At 36.3% G+C, this 17,177-nt stretch overlaps 1 protein-coding gene and 1 long non-coding RNA gene across 19 annotated transcripts in view; one reads left to right on the top strand and one right to left on the bottom strand.

The window, feature by feature from the left end:
* Positions 1-17,177, top strand: part of LOC724292 (disks large 1 tumor suppressor protein) — a 457,694-nt gene that overhangs the window by 420,333 nt on the left and 20,184 nt on the right. The window lies entirely within an intron of this gene.
* On the bottom strand, positions 2,759-15,838 carry LOC102655405. 5 transcript variants are annotated; one of them, XR_003305889.1, is made up of 8 exons: positions 15,042-15,835; positions 13,505-14,618; positions 11,975-13,416; positions 5,433-5,819; positions 5,113-5,359; positions 4,365-4,724; positions 3,037-3,906; positions 2,759-2,968 (listed from the first exon to the last, which is right to left on the bottom strand). It is a non-coding gene; the product is annotated as an uncharacterized LOC102655405 (long non-coding RNA). The 5 variants fall into 5 exon arrangements; XR_003305887.1 differs by lacking the exon at positions 2,759-2,968 and having other exon boundaries at positions 3,643-3,906; positions 11,975-13,150; positions 13,264-13,416; XR_003305888.1 differs by lacking the exon at positions 2,759-2,968 and having other exon boundaries at positions 3,643-3,906; positions 11,975-12,221; positions 12,796-13,416; positions 15,042-15,834.

The following is a 17,177-nucleotide window of genomic DNA, read 5'->3' as shown; positions in this document are numbered from 1 at the left end:
GTTTCTTTCAAAATAATCAATGATTCATCACGCGGTGCAAGATGTAAGAGATAGAGATAGAAGATGCCCATGACGCATACATTTTGCGTCACTAGGCGCGAAAGTGTTAAACGAATTTCTATTTTCTGCATCATAATCAAATTAACCGTATCCCCGTTATAATACACTTTCGATTTTTTTCCATTCAACGTATTTCGAGCTTTTTTTAAAATTAAAACTCGGGTATTTTTTTTTTCTTTTTTTTATATTTCGAAAATTTCGAAGGATCTCAACGACTTTTGAAACGAGTCATCGACGAAATTTTTATTAAAACGGAACGAAACCCTGGCTAAAATATCAGGTTTTTTTTTTCTTTTTTTACCGGGCCGGACCTTCGTCCATAGGGAAGATCCGTGCTGTCGTAGGGCTGCCTCTCCACCGAGGGTGGAACGAGTCACAGGGTGGAGGGTTCACAATGCCGGAACGAATATTCTCCCCCTTCCTCGAGACTTTACACGAGGGGTGAAACCTCCAGCGTGCCCCCTCTCTCCCCTCACTCGCGTGTGCATCTTGCCAACGTTCTCGCGTGCACGTTAGTTAGTGCCGGGTGTATCCTCGTCCACGACGATCCACCCAAACTTTGTTGCTCTGTGAAACGTCGGGGGGAATCAAGGGAGGGAGCGTTTCGTCGCGAGATGAGAACCGTGTGCCTCGAATGGTGGTGCAAGAAGCGATCTGTAATGCGCAAAGGTAGAATATTATTATTGAGCGAACGAGAATGTTGAATTGTTTCGAGGCGGTTTTGTTTTATTTTCGTGGTTGATTGATTTCGTGTGGAGTTTCTTTTATAACACGTACTTTGCAATCTTTTCGTTCTCTTGTTTTTTAATTTTATGAAAGATTAATCGAAGAAGTGGGTGTTTCGACGAGATGGAAATATCGTTTTCATAATTGAGATTTCCTAAGATTATTTTTAAAAAGAGAAACTAATTTTCCGAAAATTTGAAGCATAAAAGAGGAACTGTTGTTAATATTCGCGAGATAAATTGAAGAGAGAGATGCATCTTGAATATGCGTGTGACGAAAAGAAATTAATTTTGCGAAATTTAAAGTATAAAGGAGGACGGTCAACTCGGTTATAATATTCGTGCACTGGTGTAATTTGTGAGATAAATTAAAGTGGAGTGTGTCTTGGATTTTTAAGAATATACAAATTTATATCCATCGAAATAATTTTTTAAAGTAATATCTATAAAATGAATCGAAAAATAATAGAGGAACCAATATAAAAATCAGGATTACAATTACAGGATTACAATTAAAATGTCTTTTCTTCAAATTTTTTGAAAATCGTTTATGGTAAGAATAGGCCTCTTTTCTTTTTTACAATAAATGTGTAAACTTTCTCTTGAATTTTTTCTCGATATATATATATATTTCGAGAGAGAGAAAGAGAAAGAGAGAAAGAGAGAGAAAGTGGAAAAATGGAGAAGGAAGGATGGGAAAGGGTCGTGTGTATAAAATCGTTACCACGCGCCCACCACTCGGTTTACCGGACCGTGTTTTTCCCGGACGTTAATTAACTTATTCACGGCCATTCGAAAACACAAACGAACGCGTGGCTGCAGTTTTATCCCGGGACAAACGACGAATGAATATAAAAAGTACTGTTTCCGTTTTGAGCAATTTTTCCCTTCCCTCCCATTTTTTTTTTTTCCCCCTTTTCTTTTTTTTAACATCAACGACTATGAATTTTCATATTTCGAATCGTATAAAGCCGCGTACGATTTATTTTTTTAATTTTTTTATTTTTCGTTATTCGTATATATTTTTTTTTTGTTTTCTTTTTTTCTTTTTTTTTGGACAAAACTGATATCGCGAGAGCAATAATAGAAAAACTCGTATTCGTTTGCTAGATTTAGTTGAATTCTATTTGAAGATACATCGTTTCAAAGTTTCATTCGGTCTCTTCGAGACTTGAAATGAATGGAAACAGCGTTGGTGGAAATTTGAAAGAAGTAAAAATCGATACTATAAATAAAGTAAATGTGAATCTAATAAACGTAATGAGTGTAGAAAAGTTTCAATATTGTATTCGATGTTGATATTTAGAAGACCTTTTCTTCGTTAATTCAAAGAGAAAGATGAGAGTAAGATAAACATGGAAAAATAATTTATCGTGTCTGTAATTATACGCAGTATTTTCATAATTAAAATACCATTCTCTTACGAATTTTAATTTCGGTACAATTCATGGTATTTTTCCACGTCCAATCTTCAAATAATTTCTTGGGCTGGGTTTCAAAATATTCTGCAATTTCTTCTTCTTTACAAATCCTTCTCGTTCTTCGTTTTTAATTAATTTTTGATATGTCATAGTCACATGGCATTTTCATAATTAAAAAAATTATTCTCTCACAAATTTCAATATCAATTTCAATAGTATTTTTCCACTCTCCAATCTCCAAATAATTTACTATCAAATATATTCTTTATCTGTCGTGCTCCTTATTAAACTTAATCCACTGCAAAAACTTTTAATTTCCTCCAAATTAATCTGTAATTGACTCCAAAATAATTCATCATCTTATATATACATTCTATAAACTTAAAGCAACGATACGTACAATAATGTTCAAAACAAACAGCAAAATTTTCGTAAATTAAAAAAAAATGATATCCAAAATTTTAATTTCCATCCCGCCAATCTTCAAATAATTTCTTGGGCTGCGTTTTAAAATATTCTGCAATTTCTTCTTCTTTACAAATCCTTCTCGTTTTTCGTTTTTAATTAATTTTTGATATGTCATAGTCACATGGCATTTTCATAATTAAAAAAATTATTCTCTCACAAATTTCAATATCAATTTCAATAGTATTTTTCCACATCCAATCTCCAAATAATTTATTATCAAATATATTCTTTATCTATCGTGCTCCTTATTAAACTTAATCCACTGCAAAAACTTTTAATTTCCTCCAAATTAATCTGTAATTGACTCCAAAATAATTCATCATCTTATATATACATTCTATAAACTTAAAACAATACGATACAATAATGTTCAAAACAAACAGCAAAATTTTCGTAAATTAAAAAAAAATGATATCCAAAATTTTAATTTCCATCCCGCCGATCTTCAAATAGTTTTGGCCCTCGAGTCGGAAGGTATTTCTGCAATTTCTTGTAACGGAGCCGGCGTTAGAAACAGTGGGAATTGTTCGTTGGCCAGTTGCAGGCGTCAGCTGCAGTTGCAACTGCACTTTCTCGGCACACGTACACACTCGTATAGTTACACGCACAGGTATAGGTGTATACACGTACGGTATTTCCCGTCATGCCCGTTACGTTCCGTTCCAATGCATGCCCGCGATGCTGTGTTTGCGCCTCGCATACCCACGGCAAGCCACGGCTTCTGGTCGCGATTTTCTTTGTCACGATTTTCTTCTTCGTTCAACACCGAGAAATTAATTCGAAACTGCAAAACGTATCGCAGATCGTATCAAGATCGTTGTAAGAATCGTTTTACCGCCAATATCTCGAACGGACTCTCGATCCTCTATCTTCGAAATGAATAGCGCGTAATGATACTGATTCCAGCCAGTGAAATGAGTCAATGAGTATCTGGGTGAAGGCAAGATTTCATAAATGAATAGTAATAATAATAATTAGAAAATCTATTAATTATATCGATAACTTTTTTCTTCTTCTTCTTTTTTTAAAGAAGAGAATGTTATTCATGTTCATGACGAAATCGTAACGCCCACGCAAAGCTGCAATTTATCGTCGAATATTTCTCGTATTTGCGTTTGCGAAATCGGTATGCCCATCGTTAATTAGACTCTGATCTCAAACAGTTTTTCTCCTCTTTTTTCGTCGCTTCTCCTTGACATCGTGCTGATTATCACGAGGATTTCTTTTTCTAACTAAAAAGAAAAATTATACGATATATAATAAGATCAACACGTTGCAATTTTATAATAAAAAAAAATCTCAAGATTTTCTACTTTATTCGCGATAAATAAGCATTGAAGAGATATCGAAAATTTATTACACGTTAAATTCATCTCTGGAAAAGATAGAAATAGAAATAGAAATAGATCCATTGACGCGTTAAATATATATAACAAAGGAGAAAGAGAGAGAGAGAGTTATTTTTCTATTTGGAAAAATCGGAAAACTATTTCTATTTCCTAGAAGGATAAAACGGACGATCCGAGAATCCCTCAAAGATTTTCAAATAGAGAACGCAGTTAACAGTCTAGCTTTCTCGGCCAACCCGAGCCCCACAATCGATATTTCGCATTCGACTCTAAATATATGCACCGAGAGAGACTATAGCCGCCACGACGATGAGGATCGTTTGGCCGACGACGTTCGTTACCTTGTCTGATGACGAGGCGAGAGTCTCCGGCAACGTGAGCCTTCGATCGCCTCGAAGGTAGAAAGTACGAGACGAAGGCTGTTTGTCGACCGCTTGCACACGCAGTCTCGTCGTGGTAACAGAATCGACCGGTGTTACGATTGCTTCGTGGCATCGCTACATTTCGTTTTTCCTTTTTCTTTTCTCTCTCTCTTTCTCTTTTTCTCGTTCAATCAGCCGATTAGGAAATACAATCTTCGGGAAGATTGCCCCCCTCGTACTCCTCGTTGAGAGTTCGTCGCTGAGTTCGATCGATGGCTCGATTTTTAATGAAACATGGTTAATCGCGTGTGAAGTAACGAGGCTTTGAGATTGTTGATCCTATCAAAAAGTGTGAAATAGTAAGAGGAAAGTGATCTAGAAGTGAAGAAAGTTTATGCAGTTCGTGTCTTCTGAAGTGTTTGTGGAAAAAAATTTTGTGAAAGATAAAAAAATACACGCCACGATTAAAAGTGAATATCTCAACTGTTGCATAAACTGTCTAATAATGACAATAATTGTAAATCGTAGTGTGGAGCAAAATTGACACGAAAAGAAAGGAAAAGGAAAGAAGACTCGTCGAGTTTTGATAGCGCAAAGTGATAATCGGGAAGAAAGTGAGTGAAGTGCGTAGAGAGAGGGGAAGAGAAAGAGATCGTATAAGAGATCGATGATGGTACGGATGTTATTCTGGGGTCATTGACCTTAACCATTTCAATGGGATACATACGTCTCAATAAATATTTCTGATCCTCTGCGGGCCAATATCTCGTACACGTTTTACTTTTTTTTTTTATTTTTTTTTTTTTTTTACAATCCAGCCACGTACAAATTACAAAATTTTTGATCCTCTGGGGGACGATTTGTATTTCACGAATGCGTGTATTTTTGACTCTTTCACTGTCGTATCATACGACAGATATAAATTACGCATCTTTTTATCTACACGAGAATCCTCTGGTCAATTTTTTATATTTCTGAAAGAGAAAGAAAGTGATAAAATTAGAGAAGGAAAAAGAATAATCGTTAGAAATAATGATGCGTGCGTACCCGAGAATGGCCTTGACGTGTTTCATTTCGTCGCAAGGTGTTGGATAGTGATATCATCATCGTGTTTCACCTCGTTGTCTTATCGAGTATCGGTTAAAGGATGCTTCTTCGGATCGATTCGATGCTCCGTTTCGCGTGGAAACGTAGAATGGAACGAAAGGTATTTCGTTTGTCGCGTGTAAGAGGAGTATTCTCGTTCGAATTCTTCTTCTTCTTCTTCTTCTTCCTCGCGTGGAAAGTTGAAATTCAATTTGCATCTGAGCTGGCGAACGATTCGAGTGAAGCGTTTTCGCCGCAAGTCGGTTAGAAAATACGTTGTGTACGTAACCGGTTTGGTTTTATTTCGCGTTGCATCGTGCTGATCGATCACCTCGCCTCTTCTCTCCGCTAAAAGAGGGGAAAATGAGTAAGAAGAGGAGAATTGAAAAAAGGTGATGCATGCCAAAGTAACACCTTTGGTATTAATTTGACGGTTGCACCTGTTGTGTGCAGCTGCACGCTATTCCATTCCGTTAATTTCCTAACTCGAGTTTCCAATTCACGTTTAAACGTTTAAATTTTACAAATGAAGTCGAAATCCAATTTTCAGAATTGCTGAAAATTGTAAAAGTCCTCCTTGTTAATTTTATCTATAAAAATATTTAATTCTAAATATAATTATGAGAATTTTTTAATCAGCATCAAGATCTACAGATATCGAACTCATCGATCAAGATCTCACAAATTTCAATTTCAATTTTTTATTTCCCAATCCTCTTCTTTTCATTCCACTTTCCCTCTAATCATTCGTTGAATCAACAACAGAATCGTCGAATTTTCCCCAAAAATTCCATAAGAGACGAACAAAAGTTTGCTTACGTTTCATGGTAAAATCGTGCTCCTCTTTCTTTATCTCGATTCCTGTTTCTCCAACCTATCCGCATATTTTGCCTCGATAAATTCGAAACGAGATCAACGCGGGGGATCACGCGTTACGTAGGAGAAAAACGAAAGATTTCCACCATCATTGGCGAAAATTCCTCTCCCTCCAACTTTTCTCGTTTATTCTCGTTTCGTTCCAGAAGAGATTCTTTTTCAAAATATCATGTGAATCGATCCTTATTTAACTCTTTCCAATTTTCCAATAGGTTTTTAACGAGAATTTTTTAACAGATTTTTATATCGAAAAATATTTATTAATATATTTATACTCGAGAGACTTCGAGAGATCATTCACGTCTCTGTTTCACGGAGCAATCAGAACGAGATCACGACAGATTTCTATTCTTCTTTCGAGGTTTCTCCTTGAAATTGACTCTTCCTCGGTCTCGGTTTGTACACGTTGTTTAATGATCTCGTAGTCTTATTACGCTCCATGAAATTCGAAATGACAAGTTTCCATTCGTTGAAATTAATAAAATTCTCAAGCGTTGTTATCAATGTATACACGGAATTGGATTTGTAGCTTGGATGTAATTAGAGCACAGGGTGAATTATTGATGAGCGGCGGAGCGTGACAGCGCATCACCGCTTGTTTCTTTTCCTCTCCTGAGATCTGCTGTACACTTTCACTCTCGGTCGAATTTAAATCGCCAAGAAGAAAGTTTTCGCGTCCCGTTCGCGAAGATGGTTCAGACGTTGGAAAGAAGTTTGAAAGGATTCGAAATATACGTCGTAATCTGCGTCTCTTTGTTGAGGATGGATTAAATAGAGGAGGAAGATTAATTACGAAAATTTTGAATAATTCGAGAAAAGCGAAGAAGATTAATAAAATTGTGGATTTTAATTATGGATAATTCGAGTTTATATACTATTAATATTATTATTATTCGTGAACTTTTATCAAATTAAATTTCTATACAAGATATACGTAAGGAAAGATTAAAGAAGAAAGATTGAAAATTACGATAAAATGAAATTAACGTATTATTAATAATTTCAATTAAGATATCCATTTAAAAAAAGAAGAAAGAAAAATCTCTTTCGATTCCTCGAGAGACAATATACAACTTACTACATCAATTTTAATATTTAAAGAAGATGTTCGTCATGTTGGCAACGAACGTATTAATAACGCGAAGAATTATTCAAATTATATGCAATTTGCAATTTATATGCAAGGTAGTCCTCCGTGGATAAGGAGGGAGGGGGTTAAAAGAGGTCTTAAATCACCCGGCTCCCGTGATCCAACTTACACCCTGTTTGCACATATTCTAATTCTCCATCCGTTGGCAAGATGCATCGTTTAATAATCTTGGCAGGAGAGGGATTTCGGCTCGTAGCGGGGCATTGAAATTAAGCCTTCCCTCCACTCCACTGTTGACCTTAACGAGAGCGCTTACTTTGATTTACCTTGTAACACGTTGGAAAGCTGCGTAATCAACGAGAAACTAATCCCATAAATTTGCAACCAGAGTTTCAACGCGTTCGCATTGATCTCTCGTTTGCCTACGTTTAACCAGTTACGCGCACGCCTCGTTGATAACCTTCGTCGCGGTCGTTAATACGCGGGGGAAAATTGCGAGTTTCAACTGGTTGTAGTCGCAGCCCAGATCGATTTCTTGCTCGAACAAACAAAAATATTTTTTTCAATTATATTAATAATATATTTTCCCTTCCTTTATATGAGCAATCAAATTACAATTTCGATCAATTTGGAAAATACGTAAATTATTAATTTTGTCACAATGTAACAAAGATTGTACAAAAGGATTCTTCAATGACTCTCTTTTCTTTGATATCAATCGTTTGCGTTTAATTCCAAAATTAACTTATACAATCTTAATAAAGAAAGGATATCGTTTACAATGAGACCCGAGCTCACATAACAATTTTTCTTATCCTAGAGAAAAAAATATTCTACTTACGTCATTAGCTTGCCATTATTTCTAGCGCGCCCGTTTTAACTAGTCCATCAAACCTGGTCAATTTCCATCGCTATCAGCTTATTATTATTATTATTGCTATTTTCGTCCGCGTTGATAGTCAAAGTGAGGTCGCGAGGCGTTCCCCGGTGAACCGGTTGAAACGTGGGTGGAGATCGCGGTGTTGTGGCAGCACCACTTTCTGGTGACGCATAGGAAAGCCGTTCGTGAAGGAGGGAAGGAAGGAACGAGGGCCACGTAAGACGTGCTCGTCTCCTCGCCTCGTGGCCCTCTCGCCGCTTTAGAGTAGGGAGAAAGAGCGGAAAGAGCCAGGCATATCTGTCATTCGAGGAACGACCGACGCGCCGTGTGGGTCCTTGAACGATTCAACCGGCTTCGAGACGATCGTGGCGTGTATTTTCCCTTGACCGAGTGGCGGGGCCGAGTGGTGCGCGAAAACCAAGGAAATCCACGCGAACTATAAGTGAAAACGGTATTTCTTCTCGTCGTGATGTCTTCACGTTGTGCTCAATCTTTCTCTTCTTTACACTGGTTCTTCTTTACAGTTAGGTTCCAAAGTTCCTTCTTTCTTCTCGAGTATTTTCATCGAGAGAACTGTTCAATTGTGAAGTTAAAAAATTTATTTTCACGCGTGGACGGATTATCATCCGTTATGTTTGTATTCCAAGTTTAGAATATCGTTAAAGAAAATTAAAATTTGTTCTCCGTTTTTTGGCTTCGTTCGAGTGTTGGTGTGATTTTCCTGAAGAAAATTGAGCGAGTGTGATGAGGATCGTGTGAGAAAAGGACGGAATATCGAGTTGCGAAGAATTGATTTTGCAACTGATCGTTAGTCATTTATCGGGGAGGAAACTCGACGATTAAGGGGAGAAATCTTATTAATCAACGTCCAACTAGCGTCTGTCCTCGAGTTTAAAAGTTTGGTAATCGATTTCACTGGCGGAAACCTTGGTGACTGGAAGTGAATCGAAAATCGAAAGTGGCGAATAATTTGTATTCGATTCATTCGATTTGATATTCGAAAAATTCTATCTTCTCTTCCTCTTCTAGTTTTCTTTTTAGAATGGATATACGGAAAATCGGTTGAATGAAACATGGAATTTTCGAGTGAAATCTGCTGACGGGTAAAAAAAAAAACGATCGGTCGATTCATTAATTATTCATGCTTGAAAGCATGATTCTTTGAACATCCCCGACTAATTCGCGCGAACAGCGGGATGGAATTCGGTCGAATTTATCGGGATGCCGGGCATTTGATTTTCCAATTTGTTCGACAAGGAAGAACGTTGCCAGTTTTTCGTTTTCTGGCGCCACAAGTATCGCCTTCGACTGTTTTGCAATTCGGATTTTCCCGCTTTTGCATTCTGTTTGCGCAATTCCTCCTCGTTCCGACACGTTGAATAAGATTTTTTTTTTTTTCTTTTCTTTCATTTTCCTCTCCTTTTCCTGGCCGCGTTTCACGGGGATTCATCGCGATATACGAAGAGAAAGAAACAAGTCTTTCTTGTCTCTTAAAGTTGTCTCGGCATCTCGTTCGAGGGATCGTAATAAAATCGAAGCAACGAAGCGCCTGCTTTAAAATTCTTCCACGTGTCTAAAACGCGTTCGGTTTAATGGCATGGTCTGGTTGGTAAAAATTTCATTAGGCATATGTATAGATTCGTCACAGTTAATAATTCTTTGAATGGTGGACTTTCTAATCTGTAGAATAGCATCGTTGAACGGTAATTTCATTGCGAGATCTATTTGTTTAACTGTGAGGGGAATTTTTAATTTCGATCTATTGCCTATATATTATAAATTAAATTTGTTGATTTACATTAATCTTCCAGCTACGTTAAACTTGTACTTTTTTTCCTCTCTCTCTCTTTTAGTAAAAATTCTCGGTCGTTTCATCTTCTTTATCAAGTTATTTTTCATCAGAATTCGACAGATAATACACAAGATACAAAAATTTTTCAATAACTCGTACGACGAAATATCGCAACGTTAATTAAAAATAATCAAATTATTTCGTATCGTTTTCTCAAAAATTCACTGAAAACCGTCCGCGCGCTTTTTCAATCTCTTTTCCACCTGCGCAACGTGTGCAATTTCCTCGCTGGCCACTTGAAATTTCATTCGCGCGGTCAATTAATCCTCGTAACCTTTGAAAACCGCCATTAGCATGGCATCCCGTCACAAACGTTTCTAATCTCTTCCGCAAAAACTTCCCTCCCCTTTCGTCGAGTTTCTCCTTTGTACAAAGGGTAATTCCAATTCTCGACCAGGTTTTTTTCATTCCAGTTGAAGAGAGAACGTTCGTGAAAAAAGGAGAAAAAGAAAAACGAGTCTTTCTTCGCGCACGTAACATAGTTTCTTTGTACGAAAATTGTTTCTGTTTGCCAGTAATTGTTACAACTCTGTATTACAAAAGGGACGAATGTTGATGATGGAGGAAAAAGTTTGACCGATTGACAAAGTGTTGGAAAGTGAAATTTTTGCCTGGGAATAAAGAGAAACATTTTGCCCTCATCTTAATTAGGATCTTAGAGCAAAGTGTGTCCAAAGAAAAGTGTACGACGTTAAGAAGATTGAAACGAAAAACGAACCTATACAACAAATTGATCTTCTAAAATTACTAGGGGAGAAAGGAAGAAGAAGAAGAAGAAAGAATCTATCGTGGATGCAACAAGAATCGTCAAACGAATCGTCAAATCTTGTACAAGATCCGAGATAACGAGATAATCAAGAGGGAACAAAGATTCGCGTGCAAGTATTTAGCCTGACGAGATCCCACTGAGTCGGCGCGTATTTCACGTGGTGTTGACCCCATAAACAGGCTCGGCGTGGCTGCCAACTAAAAATACCCATTCCGGACGAACCAGTTCGCTGGAGGAAAAGAACTGGTGGAAGCGTGACCGAGAGGTGGCACGAGGCTTGCGCCCGGCCTAGGAACGGAAAGAAACGGAGAAAGGAGGAAGAGCAAAAATATATACCGATCGGATAGGAAAAAAATCTGGTTTAAACGTTTTAATGACACGGTGTAAATCGATAGATCCAAGGGGTGCCACGATCAATCGATCGGAGCGTTTCCAGAGTCGATCGGCGGGCGAGATTTACGATCCGTTTCTAACCGCCAAGATTGGAAAGAAAAATTCCAAGGGATCTAGTAATTAATTGGTAATTGATCGATTGATTAATCCATTCAAATGAATGGATATTTGGAGGAACGTTCGGATTGAGAATAATTTGAGAATAATGATTGTCACGATGGATGGATAATTGGATAATCGAAGAAAGTATAATAGTTGGAATACGAATATGACGAGGAACAGGCAACAGATCTTCCCGCTGCGCCCTTTCGCCACTTTGGGCCGCAGGATCCTCAGGGACAAGCTGTACAGAAGGTACGTTATTTCGAAGATATATAAAAATTAAATTAATCGTATATTTAATTCTTACTTACGAAGAGGAGATTAATCTGAGCAAAGGAGGAATGTAATTTTTTCCAATTCTTCTCCAACTTCGAAAACTCGATTGACGGATTGGATTCTTCCGTCATCGACGCTCCTCGCTCGATTCTTGTTTCACACGCGCGAAGAACACGCGGTTTTTTGCTCGCGGACAAATCAGAACGAGGCGATTTCCGCGATATATAGTTTTAAAGGTCTTCGCAGGCTCGGGGAAAAGGATTACCTCGGCCATTTTTGCGCCGCGGCGTAATTGCGTAGCGGCGGTTTTCTTGCGGACAGTCGTTAAGCCATCCTACACGTGTCACGAGTTTTTACAGGCGGGATCGGATGGTTGGTGGAAAGCTACGACAAGTTGAGAAATTGCGCGCGATCTCTGCGACGAATTCTGGGTCGATCTATCGGCTTTTGCTTCTCCGCCTTTTCCACACTGGCCTTTTCTTTCTCGGGATTAGAGGCACACTCCTTCGATCCTGGAAACGGACGACAGTTTTAAATTCGCATCAGTCATCGTGAACATCGTTGGTTAAATGCCGTAATTTTCCTTGGGAAAAATCTTTCTTTCGAGTTTAAAGGGAAAGGAAATGATATTGATGATGATTATGGGTATACAAGGTATGGAGTGATTCAAATTGAGATTCGAAGATTCTTGAGAAGATTTGTCAAAATTGTCAACGATTTTTATAATGACAAACAAAGTACGAGAATCCTTTTCAAGAATGTGCAAACTAAATTCATTTATCAAAGTACAATATAAATTCTAAAGAAAAGTATATAATAAATATAAAGATATTAAGATTTGAGTGCACATCACGTGAAAAAGATTCTTCAATTTGAAAAAAGTATACTTATTATACTATGCAATACCACGTTATATCTCGTATCGTTTAATAATACTTTCGCCTCGTGATGATCAGAATTAGAAAAAAAAAAAAAAAAAAAGAATTGAACGATAATTCAGTAAAAGTTAAAAATATAACTATGACTATGATCTATAATCCTTCCCCTTAGAAATCCCCTCAATTGGCCAATTTCTATAATAATTACCTCTCTCGAATCCGAATTAACATCGTATATAACATTTCGAAGTATCGAAGATTTCACGAGATTAACCGCGATTCCTAACACGTAAATAACGATGGAGCTTTCGAGATTCCTTGTTGCAAAGGAAACCAGGTGAAATTGTCCTTGCTGTCACGAAATAATTGCAAAAGATTCGCGTTACACGCCGGTAATGATCTTCGATCGGTGTACTGTTGAGAAAATTCACCGCTAATAATCATTCTCCTTTCACGGCCGGCCATTTAACCTAGATACTAGATGGAGGGAACATGTATATGTTCGCTTCGTGAAGACGCGTGTCGCACCGTGAAATACTCCTCGCCGTCTCGAATCTCGAATCCTTAACAGGAAAAAACAGGATCAAAACGATTGTTTAACGAGTTGACGAGAGAGAGAGAGAGAAAGAGAGAGAAGGTTCGAACGAACGATGTTCGTTAAACTTCGAGTTCTCACCGCTTTATTGACGATTGTTCAACGTTTATTGTTTCGTTGCACCCTTTGGGTGATTAACGTGGATTACGCCTCGTTTACGATCAATTGAATCAATCAGATTTGACTTTATATTCCCTCTTGCGAGCACGATACTTGACCAACGTGGAGAAGATTCTGCAATGAATTAACGATTAATTTTTACAAAAATTTTTAAAAGATTATTAATTCATACAACAATTAATTAATAAAAGACTTGAATTACATTCACGAATGGAAAAATATTACGTTCCAAAAATAACAATTTGTCAAAAAATAAAATAAAATTAGTCAACAATTCTTTGCAATAATAAATCTTGATGCGAAGAGAGAAAAATTGAATTCTTTTGAGAAAACTGTCCCCAAAAAAAAAAGATATCTCGAAAGATCTGAAAAAAAGAAAAAATTAAACCAATGTCTCTGCATTCCATTGAGTTCAAGGATCGATTGGCATAGGTCAGGCGCGAGCATTTTCCCTTGGATCACAAGAGGGAAGAAAGATGGCTGGACCGGGCTCCCCTAATCTCGTTTAAGGTCACGGTCGTGATTTTATGGGAATCGAGACACCGTTCCGAATCGGCAAACCCGGTACTTACGACATCGGTGACCATGAAAAGAAGTCTTTTATTCCGAGATTCTTCGACCGGAAAATGCCTGTATTCACGAGCTCATGCTCGTAAAACATTCCACTTCGGAGCTGGATTATATTCTCTCCAGTGACGAGAAAAATCAAAGAGAATATATTTATAATAGCGACGGGAACATTTAATAATTTATGACATAAATAATTTCTTTAACCTTAACGACTTAAGTTTGTTAATTTTTCTTTTTTTTTTTTAATCTTCGTTACTTGAATTAGATTTTCTACAAAGAAAAATCTTCTCGAATTTTCAAAGTGATCAACTATTCGATTAATAATTTGCGATCGAATTTTGTAAATATTCGTACTGCGAGTCATTTTAATCGAGGAAACAACGCTCGAACGCCGTGTAAAAAAAGCTGGGGCAAAGAGGGTGGACAAGAGAGGATTTTAGGTTGGATTATAGGAGACGTGTACTTCCATCGATGATCCAACGGGGATAAAAACAGCTCGATTTATGTTCCCCCGTTTCTTCTTTTCCCATTTATCTCACCCTCGTTTAATCCATTTCGTGTTACACACTTTTCATGCGGGGAACGTTACACGTTTTTCCCTCCCTCCCCTCCTCCAATAAAACAACCTCGTTTCGTTTGTTTTGAATCTCCTTGAAAAGAATGTAATTTCTATTGTATTGTACAAATTTTGAACGTATTAACTTATCGTTTATAAATTACACACTTCCATAAACATTTTTCAAAGCCTGAAAAAATAAAAAATTATTCCGAGAATGAAAAAGAAAAACATTCATCGTAGATTAATTTTTATCTTTTGACGGAAGAAGTTTTATAAATATTTTTCATCCAACTATTATTTACACGATAAATAATTCGAAAAATTCGATAAGCATTGCAGAATTATTTCAAAATTTTTCTCAAATCTACGAAAAGAAAGATTTGGCAAATAAAGGACGCGAATTATTCACTGCAATGCTTATTGAGGATTCCAGAATTTATTTTATTTAAATTCTACGATCGCATTCTTTGCCACGCGACAGATATAACCATTATTTTCCGATTTTACGTCGAATATCTTTGTTCGTTCCTCGTCTATTTTTATGCGTTTTCGATCGGAAAAAGCATGGAGAGAAGAACGAAATCGTGTGTGTGTATTTTAATTCACTTACCTTTGTCTACGGCGATCGATTTAATCGCAATTAGGGTTTTATTAAAGTGGATCATTGTTTGCCACCATAAAATATCCACGCGTTTCAAAAGTCGTACGGCACATTGATGATCGATCGATTCTTTCCTCCCTTCGCTACGCTCTTTTCCATTCGTTCCACGTGTACGATTCTTCCTTTTTTTTTTTTCGTTTCCAAAATTTTTAATTAAATCCATCGGTGATATATCTGGAAAAAACTTCCTTTCGAAAAAGAAACGCTTTCTTTTCCTTTTATTCGAAAGCGTGTGTTCCTCTTTTCTTCTTCTTCCTTTTTCAATCTTGATGTAACAAAAATTTATTCGAAAATTCTTGTTTATAACGATTCAAAAAATTAAATTGACTTAATCCATTAAATGTTCAACGTTTCATACGTGCATATTAAGTTTAATTATTTATTATTTGGTTAAAATATATTATTTATGTGTTGTATGTATTACATTGTTTGTATATTATATATTATGTTATATATATCGTTGCGAAACGGGCGATTCGATCTTTTATTACGTTTCTTTACTTTTTTTACAATTGATATTTAATTTATTTATAATTATTTGCACTTTATTCATTTATTAAATACGATATAATATTCGGTCGAGGAGCAGAGAGAAACACGTCCGTTCCGTTCTGTGTACAAGAAGCGACTTCGACTTTCGATCTACGTAATAATAAATCGAATATCAACAAACGAATGTTATTATTTCTCCTACTTCGTTTCGCTCGCGTTACTTACGTGAAATATTGTATTTACATTGTGAAATATTTAATATTCGAATAATATTACGAATTATTATAATATATTATATATTAAATAATTAAATAACAAATTTATATGTTGCAATATCTTTTACATTACGCATTTTCTATTTTCTTTATCCATATAAAAATATTAAAGAAAAAATTTATTTTAAATAACGAACAATTTATTTTTTAAACGAAAAAAAAATTGTACTTTCCTTGCTTTCGTAAAAATATTATAAATTCCTGGAAAAATTAATATTTTTAACAATTTTTTGAATAATTTAACCTAACGAATGGAAAAGAATTATAACAGCAGGATGTGAAAATGATTTCTACACAATGCAAGAACGAAATTTTAACGGGCAAACTCGAAGACACGAATTATCGTAATATTTCCTTGCTTGCAACTTTGGAATGCATTGCCTCTAACCCTATTAAAGCCTCGAAACTGGCACGGGACTCGAATTTTCAGGTCTATTTCCATCTTCTCGTTGGCAGACGAGACGTGTTCCCGCAGTTTGTCGCGTAAAACGTATATCGAATTATATTCACGGCTCCTCGGTTGAAAATAAAATTTTCCCTTCGTCTATTTTTCGATCGTGGCGATCACACGAAACGATAAAAACGCGTGACACTTCATACGTAACCTTGATACGTAAGTTAAACAGGAGAGCTTGCACGAAATTACACGTGGTTGAGCATACGAGATCGATATCGACGCCAAGGCGAGAGTCACGAGTGCACTTCCGCTTTTAATCATTGTAAATATACGTAATGAGGATCGATTACCAGAACTGAGGATCTGCTGCTCGTGCAACCTTTAAAGAAGAAAGAAAGAGAGAGAGAGAAAAAAAGAAAAAATAATGGAAAATTAACATTTTCAAGCTACATCAATTTTTATCCTAATTTATTTCCATATATATATATATATATGCTTGAGGAAGTGAAGAAGATTGAGATTTTAACAAAGTACAATTTGTGGAAATGCTCAATTCTTAATCCTTTGATGCCAGGAAAATATTCATATTGCACCAACTTAAATCCAAATGTTCTTCTTAATTATTTCCTCTACAATTTCGAAACATACGTGAAAAATTAAATTCCTTTTTTACCATTTTCCATGACATTCCCTCTTAGGAAAAATAAATTAAAAAGAATTCATCTGGAATTTCTATAATATTTCAATGTATCTTGAATTTTTTAATTTCCTTTCTTTTTTACCATTTAAAACCTACTATTTCGGAGTCATCGCTTTTCTTTTTGACAAACTGGAATCTTTATCCGCTTACAAATTTTATCTCCTTCATCGTTAGACGAGTGTCATTAATTGTAAAAGCATTTCGATGTCGATCGGGCGGAA

The sequence above is a fragment of the Apis mellifera genome, linkage group LG12 (assembly GCF_003254395.2).
Source record: "Apis mellifera strain DH4 linkage group LG12, Amel_HAv3.1, whole genome shotgun sequence".
NCBI lineage: Eukaryota > Metazoa > Arthropoda > Insecta > Hymenoptera > Apidae > Apis > Apis mellifera.
Note: the sequence above shows the minus strand (reverse complement) of the source record. Positions and strands in the feature narration are given on the sequence as shown.